Here is a 14066-nt window from a genome sequence, read left to right as displayed (position 1 = left end):
CCTATCCTAGATCTCCTAAGCCCCTATTTCAACTGATGGGCCACACAGTGTGTCTGATCTTTGGGAATCAACATATGTTCAAAACTAATACACATAAGTCCTGAAAAAAAATGCAGTATTTCCCTTTCTCCAGAGTATGGTCACACTGGTAAGTGTCTGCAGCTTTGGGGACATTTGAGGATGGCTGGTGTAGGTTCACAACCCTCTCGGGAACTTTCCTGATATAATCTGAAACCAGCCTCCAAACACAGAGGGGAGGGAGAGATGGAAGAAAAAAGCAGGCTACTTCATGTTGGTAGGTGGCAATTTCAATAATAGCAAAGCGAACTGACAGATGAAGCTCGTCTTGGGCAGCATCACAACGAATGGATCTCCACTCCCAAATCCACTCCAAATCTTAAGTTTATAAAAAGGCCCTAACTGGGTTCAGCACATCACCATCCAAACACATCACAAACCAATATCCTTGGAGCAGACCCAGGAGTGGAAAGGCAAGCAGAACCCACATTCCAAGGACAGGGGTGGGGGGTACAAGCCCCCAAGGGGCTGGGTCCAGCTCACATGTCAATCGGTCATCATATCTTTTTAATCATGTTCCCCAACAGGTGGGGAGAAGATGCATGGTACACATCTGAGCTGAGTGCAGGGTCATTACCCAGAGAGCTCCAGTCTCTCCCTACAGCTGGGGGCTCAGAGTCTAATACTGGCTCAGTGTGCTCAGAGTTAGGTAACAGACTGTGACTTCTCACTAGAGCAACCACTGTGTCTAGATCTTTGTTCTTGGTAGGCTACCCATCAATCTCAATTCTAGGCACACCTTATGAATCATCCATCACTACATACCCTTGAAGGTCCTATTCCATACTTCCCATCCTTGTCCCTATGGTTTCTGTGTGAAAGCATGTTTCCTACTCACATATCTGGGTTTGAAACTAAGACTTTGTCTCTGGAAACAAAACCAAGAAATGAGAGGCTGTGGTAGAATGTGGTATGAATGGCCAATGCATCTGAAAATAGCTCCATCGCCTCCCGTATTTGGAGTTTGGTGCATGGAAAGAGCCCCGGCCTGGGCACATGATTTATATTCTTCTCAATTCTTAACCTCAGAGATTCTGTTTCACTCAGGGTAGGCATTCACCAAGCTAAAAGGCTCTAGCTCCTCACCTCTTGCAGCTAAGAATGACCATGTGAAGTCCAGGCCAAATTAATGTGAGCAAAAGAATTCTGTGGGACTTTGGAGAGGCTCACACAGCTGTGCAGCCCTTGATCCTTCCCTTTTCCTCTTTGCCCTCTGAAATGCACTGCCATGAGAACCCCCAACAAAGGTGTGTTTTGTTCTTTGGTTTTCCTCCTGAGGCGGCAATGCCTGTGCTGGCCACCAGGGAGCAAGCGGTAGCTTCCCGCTCCCCCTCCCATCCCCCTCCCCTCCCCACCTCTCTCTTTCTCTGGGGGAACTGGAGCCACCCCAGACAGACACCCAGAGGTCATTCCAGCCCAACAGACACCTTAAATTATGGGCATCCAGCTGCACAATCCACACTGGTCCGGGGTGCGATGGGGGCTCCAAGATCCTCTCATGTATTCATTTCAGCAACTGATTTAGCCCTGATTGAAATGCTGCAAAGGACAGACGTGGCCCTGCCCTCCAGGAGCTCCCATTCTGGGGGGAAACATGGACATCACCAGTAAAACAAATACATGCAAAAGGAAAAAGCCAAACGCTGTATTTGAACAAAGCACAGTGCTGTGACAGAGGGTTGGGTGCCTCAGGTGAGGAGGTTGGAACAGGTCACCCTGAGGTGACCTTTATGCTGTGACTGCCAATGGTAAGATGAAGCTGGCCCTGCACAAGCCTTAGAACAGTGTGTTGGGGCAAGACTCATCTGTACAGCAATTCAGAGGCAGAAGTGAGTGTGGCCAGAGAAGCCACAAGAAAGCACCAAGGTGGCTGGCTCCTCACTGGGAGAAGAGGAAAGAGGGCGGGAGGAGGAGCCTGGGGCCTGGCTGACTGAATTGATAATCTATTTCTGGGTGGAAAAGATACCCCAAATACAGTGGTTTGCAACAATAGACATGGATTATCTCATGGTTTCTGTGGGCCAGGAATCCAGGTGGTCCTAGGAGCCTTTTTCCTAAGGAATCTCAAGAGGTGGGGGCTATGGTCCCAACTGAGGCTCCCATGGGTCAGGACTAGAGCTGCATGCACTCCACGGTGCAGCAGGACTCAGTGTGGACTGAGGGCCTGAGCACTTCTCTTTTGGTCGCTTTCAGTCATGGATTGTAGGAACCTCTCCTAGCACAGCCAATGAAATTTCTGTTTCTACCTCAGAATGAGGGATATGAGACAGAAGAGAGAGAAAGAGGGAAAAGAGGAGAGAATGCAAGAAAGAGCGAGTGAAACATTAGTCACTCAAAGTCATTTCCAGCTCTTGGAAGTGACAGTGCATTGCTTTGCCATCTTCTATGGAGTAGAGGTCACTAAGTCCAGTCCACACTCACAGAAGCGAACTACACAGGGATGTGTTCACGAGGAGGTGGGATTGCAAAAAGCCACTCAGGAGAGAAGCAGAAGGCCCCAAAATGTTCCCAGTAAGAAGGTGGAGCCAGGTGTGAACCCAGCTGTGCCCTCAAAGTTGGGCCCTGGTTCCACTTGGGTTTTCTCAGGGGACTATGGAAAAGGCTGTTAGTAGAATGAGGCGGGGGAGGGGGGGGCACTGAGCAGCCTGGATGGACATTTAGCAGCCCTGTCCATGCAGCATTTGGGGCAGAGGGAGCTAGGGCCACTGCTGCATTCACACTCAATTTCTGAATCTAATTCCTCATTGGACAATTGGGAAACTGAGGCCTATGGAGAGGCAAAATCAAGGAGAAATAAAGACTTTCCCAAACAGAAGCTGAGGGAGTTCACTGTCATTACATCTGCCTTACAAGAAATGATGAGAGGTGTTCTTTAAACGAAAATAAAAAGATGCAAATTAACATCATAAAACATATGGATATGTGTGTAAAATCTACTGTTAAAAGTAAATAAAGGGGATCCCTGGGTGGCTCAGGGTTTGGCGCCTGCCTTCCGCCCAGGGCGCGATCCTGGAGTCCCGGGATCGAGTCCCGCATCAGGCTCCTGGCATGGAGCCTGCTTCTCCCTCTGCCTGTGTCTCTGCCTCTCTCTGTCTATCATAAATAAATAAATAAATAAATAAATAAATAAATAAATAAATGTTAAAAAAGAAGATATATTTCTCAATATTGTAATTGTACATAATTCACTTATAAGTCTAGTTTATAAGTTTAAAAAATGTATTATAAATAAATGTAACTGCAATAATTTGCTATTGGATGGATGCACAATATAAAAATATGTAAACTATAACACCAACAACCTAAAATGTGAGGAGGGTGGTGAGTAAAAGTGAAAAGTTTAGTAATGCTATCAAATTAAACTGTTACCAGCATAAAATAGAGTATTACATACTTAAGAAAGTATTATATGGCAATCTCAACAAGGATAAAGGTTGAAGCATTACACTTCCTGATTTCAAAGAACATTACACAGCTGTAAGAATCAAAATACTGTGCTATTGGCATAAAACAGACACATGGAGACCAGTGGAACAGAAGAGAACCCAGAAATAAAGTTCATATGGACAGTCAACTAACATTTGATGATGGAGCCAAGAATATTCAATGGGGAAAAGGTAGTTTCTGCATTTAGTGGTGCTGGGTAAACTGGATAGTCATGTGCAAAAGAATGAAACTAACTCTCCATCTTAAACTGCTCAAAAAATTAACTCAAAATGGATTAAAGACTTAAATGTAAGTCTGAAACTATAAAACTCTGAGAAGACTGACGACATAGGAAAAGCTTTTTGCCATGGGTCTTGGAAATGATTCCTTTCATATGACACCTACATCACAGGCAACAAAATAAAAAATGTAAACAAGCAGGACTACAACAAACTAAGAAGCTTCTGCACAGTAAAAGAAATGATCAACAAAATCTAAAAGAAATCTACAGAACTGCAGAATTTATTTGCAAACCACATATCTAAGGGATTAATATTTAAAATATGTAAAGGACACAACTCAACAGCAAAAAAATCAATTTAAAAATTGGCAAATAAAAAAAATTTAAAAAACTAAAAATTGGCAAATAACCCGAATGAACATTTTTACAAAGAAGATATTGAAATGGCTAAATTATATAAGAAGCGGCTCAACCTCATATTAGGGAAATGCAAATCAAAATCACAGTCTGTTAGAATTCAAAAAGATAAGAGCTAACAGATGCTGGCGAGGATGTGGAGAAAGACCCATGTGCATTGTTGGTGGGAATTACAAAATGGTATAGCCACTAAGGAAAATGAAGGGAGATTCCTTCAAAAATTAAAACTAGTACTACCAGGACACCTGGGTGGCTCAGTGGTTAAGTGTCTGCCTTCAGCTCAGGGCATGATCCCAGGATTCAGGATCGAGTCCCACATCAGATTCCCCACAAGGCATCTGTTTCTCCCTCTGCCTATGTCTCTGCCTCTCTCTCTGTGTCTCTCATGAATAAATACATAAAATCTTTAAAAAATACTGAAACTACCATATGATTCAGCTTTTAAAATCCAAACTAAAATTGAGATTTTAACTCAATTAAAAATTTAGTATGTACCCAGGGGCACCTGAGTGGCTCAGTTGGTTCAGTGTCTTTTTTTTTTTTTTTAGATTTTATTTATTTATTCATGAAAGACACACAGAGAGAGGCAGAGACACAGGCAGAGGGAGAAGCAGGCTCCACGCAGCGGGGCCCATGTGGGACTCGATCTTGGGACTCCAGGATCACACCCCAGGCCAAAGGCAGGCACTAAACTGCTGAGCCACCCAGGGCTCCCCGAGTGTCCAACTCTTGATTTCAGCTCAGGTCATTATCTCAGGATTGTGAGATCTAATCCTGTGTGGGGCTCTGCAGTGAGCAGAGTCTGCTCAAGATTCTCTCTCTCTCTCTCTGCCCCCCCACTTGTGCGCTCTTTCTCTCTCTCTCTCAAATAAAAAAAAATTAAAAAATAAAATATTTTTAAAATTTAGTATATATCTAGGAGAAATTAAATCATTGTTCTGAAGAGATGTTTGCAGCCTTATGTTCACTGCAGCATTATTTAGACAACAAAAACTTCATGTCAATCAAAAGATGACTGGTTAAAGAAATTGGGGGATATGTAATATATATACATATATGTAAACATGGAATACTATTCAGTCATGAAAAAGGGAAATCATGTCATTTGTGACAACCTGGATAGCCCTGAGGGCACTGAAATAAGTTAAATAAAGACAAATATTGTATGATCTTACTTGTATATAGAATATAAAATAAGCTAACTCATAGAAAAAGAGATCAGATTTGTGGTTACCAGAGGCAGGGGTTTGGAGTGGGGGATCAGGTGAAGGTGGACAAAAGCTGCAAATATCCAGCTCTAAGAGAAATAAGTTCTGAGGATGTAATTTAAAAAATTCGGAACTTAATGGGACACCTGGGTGGCTCAGCAGTTGAGCATCTGCCTTCAGCTCAGGGCATGATCCCAGGATTCAGGATCGAGTCCCACATCAGGCTCTCTGCAAGGAGCCTGCTTCTCCTTCTGCCTGTGTCTCTGCCTCTCTCTCTCTCTCTCTCTCTCTCTCTGTGTCTCTCATGAATAAATAAATCTTTAAAAAAATAGTAACTTAATTAACAATAATGTATTATATATTTGAAAGTTGCTAAAAGAATAGATCTTTATTTGATCACAAGGAAAATAATTGCAACAATGTGTGTTAAGAAAGGTTAACGAATCTTATGTGGTAACCATTTTTCAATATACACATAAATCATTATGTAGTACATCTAAAACTTATACAATTACATGTCAATTATATCATAATAAAAGTGGAAAAACAAAAAAAAGGTGGAAAAACACCTGTAACCTAAAATGATACCACTCTTAGAGCAGCCTCCATGTTGCATTCATATAATCATCTTTATTACATGTCCTTTTAAATAATTCTCTAGATGCAGTAACATCCATTCACTTAACAACACAGTTCTCTTCACAGAAGGCAGGTAATACTATTCTAATCATATTTATTACACGATCTTTAAAAATCTCTCTAAACGCATTATAGAAATGCTATCACATGAATTCCTGGAATAACATTCTAGTCAAAGGAGCTTGCACAGATCACTCATATAGCAAATGTTAACATGTGTGGGTTTTTTTTAAAAAATTTTTTTAAATCTTTATTTATGATAGTCACAGAGAGAGAAAGAGAGAGAGGCAGAGACACAGGCAGAGGGAGAAGCAGGCTCCATGCACTGGGAGCCCGACGTGGGACTCGATCCCGGGTCTCCAGGATCGCGCCCTGGGCCAAAGGCAGGCGCCAAACCACTGCGCCACCCAGGGATCCCACATGTGTGGTTTTTTTTATTCCCAAGAACACGTGTGTTTTTAACCACTTCTCTACCTGCATTACATTATGAGAACACATCCATTACATTAGATAACACTGTTTTCCTAGCCAGTAGGCAGCACACTTAAAAACTTTATTACATGTGTTTTTAAACTTCTCAAAATGCATTATAGAATGCATTATACCCATTCCCTGAAATAACACCCCTCTCAAAGTAGCTTCCACATAATACTCATCTAACCATTTTTATTGTTTTTAAACTTTTATAATGTTTTACAGAATGTCTATAGCATACGTCCCCTGTAATAACACTCTTATCAAGGTAGCTTGCAAGTTTTTTGTTTTGTGTGCCAGTCTTAGCCTCTTGATGACCAGTGTAGCTGGACAGGCCTGCATGGTTCTTAATATGATTGCAAGATGCCTCAGCAATAACCATCAGAAAACTTAAAAAAAATCAAAAACAGGTTTATTATTTACAAGTCCTGAAAATGATACACACATCTGAGGCCACACTTCAAAGTTGCAGGTGGGGGAAGAGGGTTAGAGTTTAGCTTTTATTGGAGTTGAGGGTAGGGATCTAGGGTTTCACGGGCTCACTTTGTTGGTAAATTTTAAACATAAGAGTGGAAATCTAAAGCATGGGAAAAAAAAAAAAACAAGTGGCTCAAATGGCCAGTTACCAAACCAACCAAGATAAACGGAGCCTCAGGGGTGGGGTGCAAGCCAGCTCTTACACTACATGTGGCTGGCATGCAGGTGGCAAAAGAGAGTCACCTTTGAACAGGATGCCTTGGATGCTTTGTTGAAGTGCACCCTTAGCAATCAAAGCTTAAGTCAGGTGCTTACGTTACAAAAAAGAGAAAACCCAACTGTCAGAGCTTATGCGATAAGCATTCTTATATCCATCTTTATTAAGTACAATTTTATTTATTCATTAATTTATTTATTTAAGATTTTATTTATTTATTCATGAGAGACACACACACTGGCAGAGGGAGAAGCAGGCTCCATGCAGGGAGCCCAATGTGGGACTCAATCCCGGAACTCCAGGACCACGCCCTGGGTCGAAGGCAGGCACTAAACAACTGAGCCACCCGAGGATCCCTTAAGTACAATTTTAAACACTTCTCTATGTTAATACAAAATAGATATCACATCCATGCCCTGAAATAACTCTTCTCAAAGTAGAATGCAAGTAGCACTCTTAGAGCCACAGTAGTTACATTTGGTTTTTATTTCTCTTTTAAATGCCTTACAGGTTGGATATCACATCTACACACTCAAATAACAATCCTCTCAGTGATTTATGTATCACTCTAATAATGATCTTTATGTGTATTTAAACACTCCCCTCTATAATGTACAGAATGTTTAAAATGTCAATTTCTTAATATCATACTCAAAGTCACATTACTCTTATAACCATTTTTATTATGTATTTCAAACACTTCTTTAAATGCATTCTGAAAGGTTATCATGTCCATTCCTTGAAATAATATTCTTCTCAAAGTAACAGACACCTAGCACTATAGCCATCTCCATTACTTTAAAAAAATTACCTTAATGTGTCATTGATATAGCTATCACACCTGTTCCCTTAAATAACACTCTTGTCAGAGTAGGTTACCTGTGCCCTCATAAAACTATCACAATTACATAAGTTTTAGACATTTCTCTAATGCATTACAGAATGTCTATCACATCCTTTCCACTAAATGACACTCCCTGTGATAGAATACAGATTCCACTTTCATAAACACCTTTACTTCATGTGTTTTTTCCCCAATTTTATTGAGATTTAATTGATACACTGTATGGTATAAATTTGTGTGTGTACTGCATAACCTGGCATACAGGTGTGTGTGTATATATATATATATATATATATATATACACACACACACACATACATATATATGATGAATTATCATAGTAAGTTAACATCCATAATCTCATATAGATACAAAAGAAAATAATTTTCCTTGTGATAAGAACTCTTAGGACCTACTCTCTCAATAATTTTCATGTATACCATACGGCAGAGCTAATTAGTTATCATATTGAACATTCCATACCCAGTACTTAATTTATAACGTACAGTTTATACATTTTGATCACTTTCCTCCAATTCTCACATCCTCTACCCACCACCTCAGGTGACCACAAATCTGAATTATTTTTCTACAAGTAGTTTTTCATTTGTTTTTGTTTGCTTGGTTTTTAGATTACACATATAAGTGAGATCATACATTTGTCCTTCTCTGTCTCACTTCACATAGCATAATGCCTTCAAAGTCTACCTAAGTTGTCACAAGTGGCAGGATTTCCTTCTTTTTATGGCTGAATATTCTACTATGTATGTGTGTCTTCTCTTTCCATTCATCTGTTGATAAACACTGGGGTTGTTTCCATGTCTTAGCAATTGTAGGTATGCCGCACCTGACATGGAGTGAGATATCTCATTGACATTTTGTTTCCTTCAGATGTGTTTCCTTCAGAGGTAGAATGACCTGATCATATGGTAGTTGTATTTGTAATCTTTTGAGGAATCTTCATCCTATTTTCTACAGTGTCTGCACCAAGTTACAGTCCCACCAGCAATGCAAAAGTTTCCCTTTTCCCCACCCCCTCAGTAGTATTTTTCTCTTCTAATCACTCTAACGAGCCAAAGATGTCTTATGTGATTTACATTTGCACTTCCCTAGTGATTGGTGATATTACCTGTTAGCCATTTGGATATCTTCTTTGGAAAAGTGCTCACTCAGATCCTTTGTCTATTTTTTTTTTTAAGATTTTACTTATTTATTTATTCATTAGAGAGAGAGACAGAGAACAGGCAGAGGGAGAAGCAGGCTCCCCGGGGAAGCCTGATGCGAGACTCAATCCCTGGACCCTGGGATCACACCCTGAGCCACCAAAGGCAGACATTCAACCACTGAGCCACCCAGGTGTTCCCCTTTGCCCATTTTTTAATTTAAAATTTTTTCTGTTGAATTGCAGGAGTTCTTTATATCTTTCAGATGTTAACCCTTCATCAAATATATGGTTTACAAATATTTTTCCCATTCTATAGATTGTCTTTCCATTTTGTTGATCATTTCTTTTGTTGTGCAGAGCTTTTTAGTTCAAGACAGTCCCACTTGTTTATTTTTGTTACTTGTGCTTTTTAGGTTGTCATATCAAAAATAATCATCACCAAGACTAGTATTAAAGAACTTTTTATCTATATGTTTTCTTCTAGGAATTTTTTTTTTTTAACTTTTAAATCCTCTTCTAGGAATTGTATGGTATCTGGTCTTGCATTTAAGTCTTTAATCCATTTTGAGTTCATCTTCATGAGCAGTGTAATATAGGGGTTGTTTCATTCTTTTACCCTTGAATGTCCAATTTTCCCAGCACTTTTTGAAGAGACTGTCTTTTCTCCATGGACTATTCGTGGCTCCCCTGTCAAATATTAGTTGACTGTATAGGCATGGGTTTACATCTGAGCTCTTAATTTATTTCTATGTCTTTGTTATGCTACTACCATACTATTTTGATCATCTTAGCTTTATAACATGGCTTGAAATCAGGAAGTGTGAACCCCCCACAGTATTGCTTTTGTTATTCAGGGTGTTTAGCTGCTCCATATAAAATTTTAGGATAATTTTTTTTTCTGTTTCAATTTCCTTTGGGATCTTGATAGGAATTGCACTGAATTTATAGATGGCTTCGATTACTATGGAAGACAAAAATATTCATGCTTGTATCAATTCATGCTTGTATGAATGGAATGAATGCCTTTCCATTCATTTGTGGGTTTTTTTTTTTTTTCAATTTCTGTCATCAGTGTCTTAACAGTTTTCAGTAAAAAAACATTTCATCTCTTTGGTTAAATTTATTCCTAGGTATTTTACTGTTTTTGATGCTGTGTATAGCAGAGTTTTATTTTTGAAAATTTGTTTTTAGTTTATCAAAATGCTAACTTTGTATCCTGCAACTTTCCTGAAATCTTTGTTTAACTTTAACAATATTTCGGTGGAGTCTATAGGATTTTCTCTATATAAAATTATCATCTGCAAATATAGACAATTTTACTTCCTCCAGTCCTATTCTGATACCTTTTCTTCCTTTTCCTTGCCTAAATGCTCTTCCGGTACTATGTTAAATATGAGTGATGTCAAGGCACACCTCTGTCTTCTTTCTGACCTTAGAGGAAAAGCTTTCAGACTTCCACCAATGAGTATGATATTAGTTATGGGCTTGTCATATACAGCCTTTACTATGTTGAGATATGTTCCTTTTATAATTGTTATATTTTATCAGGAACAGATGTGAAATTTTGTCAAATCCTTTTTCTTCATTTTTGAGATGATCATATGATTTTTAAAATTTTGTTCTTTTATGTGTTGTTTCACCTTTATTGATATGCAGATGCTGAATCATCCTTGCACCCTAGGGATAAATCTCACTTGAACATGGTAAAAGATCCTTTCAGTGTGCTGCTGAATTTGGTTTGTTGATATTTTATGGAGGATTTTTGTATCTGTATTCATCAGAAATATTGGCCTATCATTTTCTTTTGTTGTAGTGCCCTTTTCTGGCTTTGGTAGAGCCTCATAGAATGAATCAGGAAGCATTCCTTCTTCTGTTTTTTGGAATAGTTTGAGAAGGATACGTATTGTTTTGGTATGTTGTCTCCATTTTCATTTGTCTCAAGATACTATTTTACCCATTTAATTTATTCTTTCATACACTAGTTTTTGAGAGAGTGTTGTTCAATTTCTGTGTATTTGTGATTTTTAAAATTATTTTTAAATTCATACTGTTGTAGTCAGAGGAGATATTTGGTATGATTCCAATCTTCTTGTTGCTAAGACTTGTTTTGTGGGCTAACTTATGGCCTACCCTAGAAAATGTTACATGTGGGCTTGAGAATGTGTAATTCTGCTGTTGTTGGATAGAATCCTCTATATATGTCATTAGGTCCATTTCATATATTGTAATATTCAAACCTGCTACTTAATGATTGATTCTCCCTCTGGATGATTTATCCTTTTTGAGAGAAGGGTAATAAAGTCCCCTAATATTATTGTATTGCTGTTTATTTTTCCTTTTAGCTCTGTTAATTTTACTTTATGTATTTGTTTGGTACATAAATATATACAAATATCTTCTTGATGAGTTGATGCCTTTAACATTATATATTTTCTCTTTTTACTGTTTTTAAACTTGATTTTGTCTAACTACCTCTGCTATTTTTGGTTGCCATTTGCATATAGAGACCTTCACTCTCTATTTGTATATGTCTTAATGCTAGAGTCTCTAGTAGGCAACATATTGTGGAATTGTTTTATCCATTCAATCATTCTATGTCTTTGAAGAAGCCATCTTTACATTAAAGTAAGTATTAAAAGGTAGGGGCTTACAATTGCCATTTTGTTCACTGTTTTCTGACTCTTTTGTAGATCCTTTGTTTCTTGCTTCTTTTTTTTATTTTTTTCTTTATTTATTTATGATAGTCACACAGAGAGAGAGAGGCAGAGACACAGGCAGAGGGAGAAGCAGGCTCCATGCACCGGGAGCGCGACGTGGGATTCAATCCCGGGATTCCAGGATCGCGCCCTGGGCCAAAGGCAGGCGCCAAACCACTGCGCCACCCAGGGATCCCCTATTTCTTGCTTCTTATCCATTTGTGTTTTGATGTCTTTTGGTCAGTATGCTTTATCATGTTCTTTTGTGTAAATGCTAGGTTTTTCCCTTGTGGTTTCTTATAATTACAACAGTCTATTTTAAACTGATAACAAATTCAACAGCATTCCTAAGCTTTACACTTTTACTTCTCCTCTCTTGGACATTCCCTTTATTGATGTTACAGTGTATATACATTTTTTTATATTGTATGTACAATAAAAGGTTATTGTATTCATGGTTACTTTTACTAAGTTTTTTGTGTTTTGTTTTTAACTTTTAAACTAGCATTTTTAGGGAATTTGTACCACCACAGAACAAGCCTAAGACACACACACACAAACAGCATTGCAGGGCTTGGAGCTGGTTCCCCTTCCACTCAGCCAGGGGAGCTAATATAAAACTATTGAGTGCAGGGCCCACCCTACCAGATGAAAAGGCCTACGTGAGCACGGGGAAGCTGCCTAACCCCATGGCACTTGAATGGAGATCATAGCCAGCAGCACTACACATCTGCAGAGTGAGGACACTAGCTCCATTTGACCAGAAAACTTGGGGCACTCAAGTTCTGCCTGGCCAGCTCCCCAAGCAAGAGTTTTGCCAGCCTGTTTGCCTATTCTGTGGCCTGGCCTCAGCAGGGACACTCCTCCAGTACTCTGCCTACTGCTGAACACAACCTCTTACTGCAGAACTGTTAGAACAGGAAGCTCAATAACATCCTCATGAACCCTTCACTCTGCTCTACCATCCTCAGTCCACAATGTGCTTCTTTGAGTTGCAAGACAGCATTATCAAGTCCAGACATAAAACATTTCAACTGGGCAAGAAGGAAATCATTTCCAGAAGTTTTCAGAACACATCTGCAAACAACACTGGAGAGAACTAGAACATGTGCTGATCCCAAACAAATCTCTGAGCGGAGTGTCTTATGACTGGCTTAATCCAATCAACCTTTACCTCTGGACCTTCCAAGGCTAAGGTGAAAAACAAGTTAAGGCTCTGCCATCAAGGGAAAAATGAGTGTTGGGTACAGTCTCTAAGAACCTACCAATTGTTTGGAAGTTAATTTAAGATATAAAAGAATAACACGGGATCCCTGGGTGGTGCAGCGGTTTGGCGCCTGCCTTTGGCCCAGGGTGCAATCCTGGAGACCCAGGATCGAATCCCACGTCAGGCTCCTGGTGCATGGAGCCTGCTTCTCCCTCTGCCTATGTCTCTGCCTCTCTCTCTCTCTCTCTCTCTCTGTATGACTATCATAAATAAAAAATAAAAAAAAAATAAAAGAATAACACTCATATTAAATTGCCCCTATGAGCTAGCCACTATTAATGTCCCCATTTTACAGATGAGACTCTGAGTACAGACAGTAATTTGTTTCAAATCTATTAAGTGATAGGGCCAGACAATATCATAAGATCCCAGGCAATCTGGCATCTAATTCTACAGCCTCCCTTATATTGGGAAGTAAGGGATAAGACAAAATATGTATATACAGCATCACAGTAGATAGTTCCTATTACACTTTGGCTATGCAATACATAGTACCTAAGTAGATTTTTCATCTGAATATTTTGGCTGCATATTTTCTTCCTATAATGGAAAGCAATACTGTGTTGAGTTCAAGTAGCACTGTTCACACCTGCTTTCATTAACTGACGATATAGCTTATTTTGTGTAATTAGTATTTTCATTACACCCACTTGTGGACTCTAAGGCAGGTGAAAACTTCATAAACATGATGTTTTAATTCTTTGTTGAAGAATTAATACAAAACACTGGCCATATCCACTTTTATAAGCCAGGAAACTGTGAGAGAACAGGTATAAGATATGATAAAATTGTGGAGTATTATTTCACTTAAGATGTATATTGCATAAAATTAATTTGTTAGCTTTTAATATGGAATACTTTTGTTATTGGTCACATAGCAAAGGGAACAAAATATTTTCGGTATTAAACTCATATAT

Source organism: Canis lupus, chromosome 4, assembly GCF_003254725.2.
Source record: "Canis lupus dingo isolate Sandy chromosome 4, ASM325472v2, whole genome shotgun sequence".
Taxonomy (NCBI): Eukaryota; Metazoa; Chordata; class Mammalia; order Carnivora; family Canidae; genus Canis; species Canis lupus.
The sequence above is the reverse complement of the archived record's forward strand: the minus strand, read 5'-3'. Positions refer to the sequence as shown.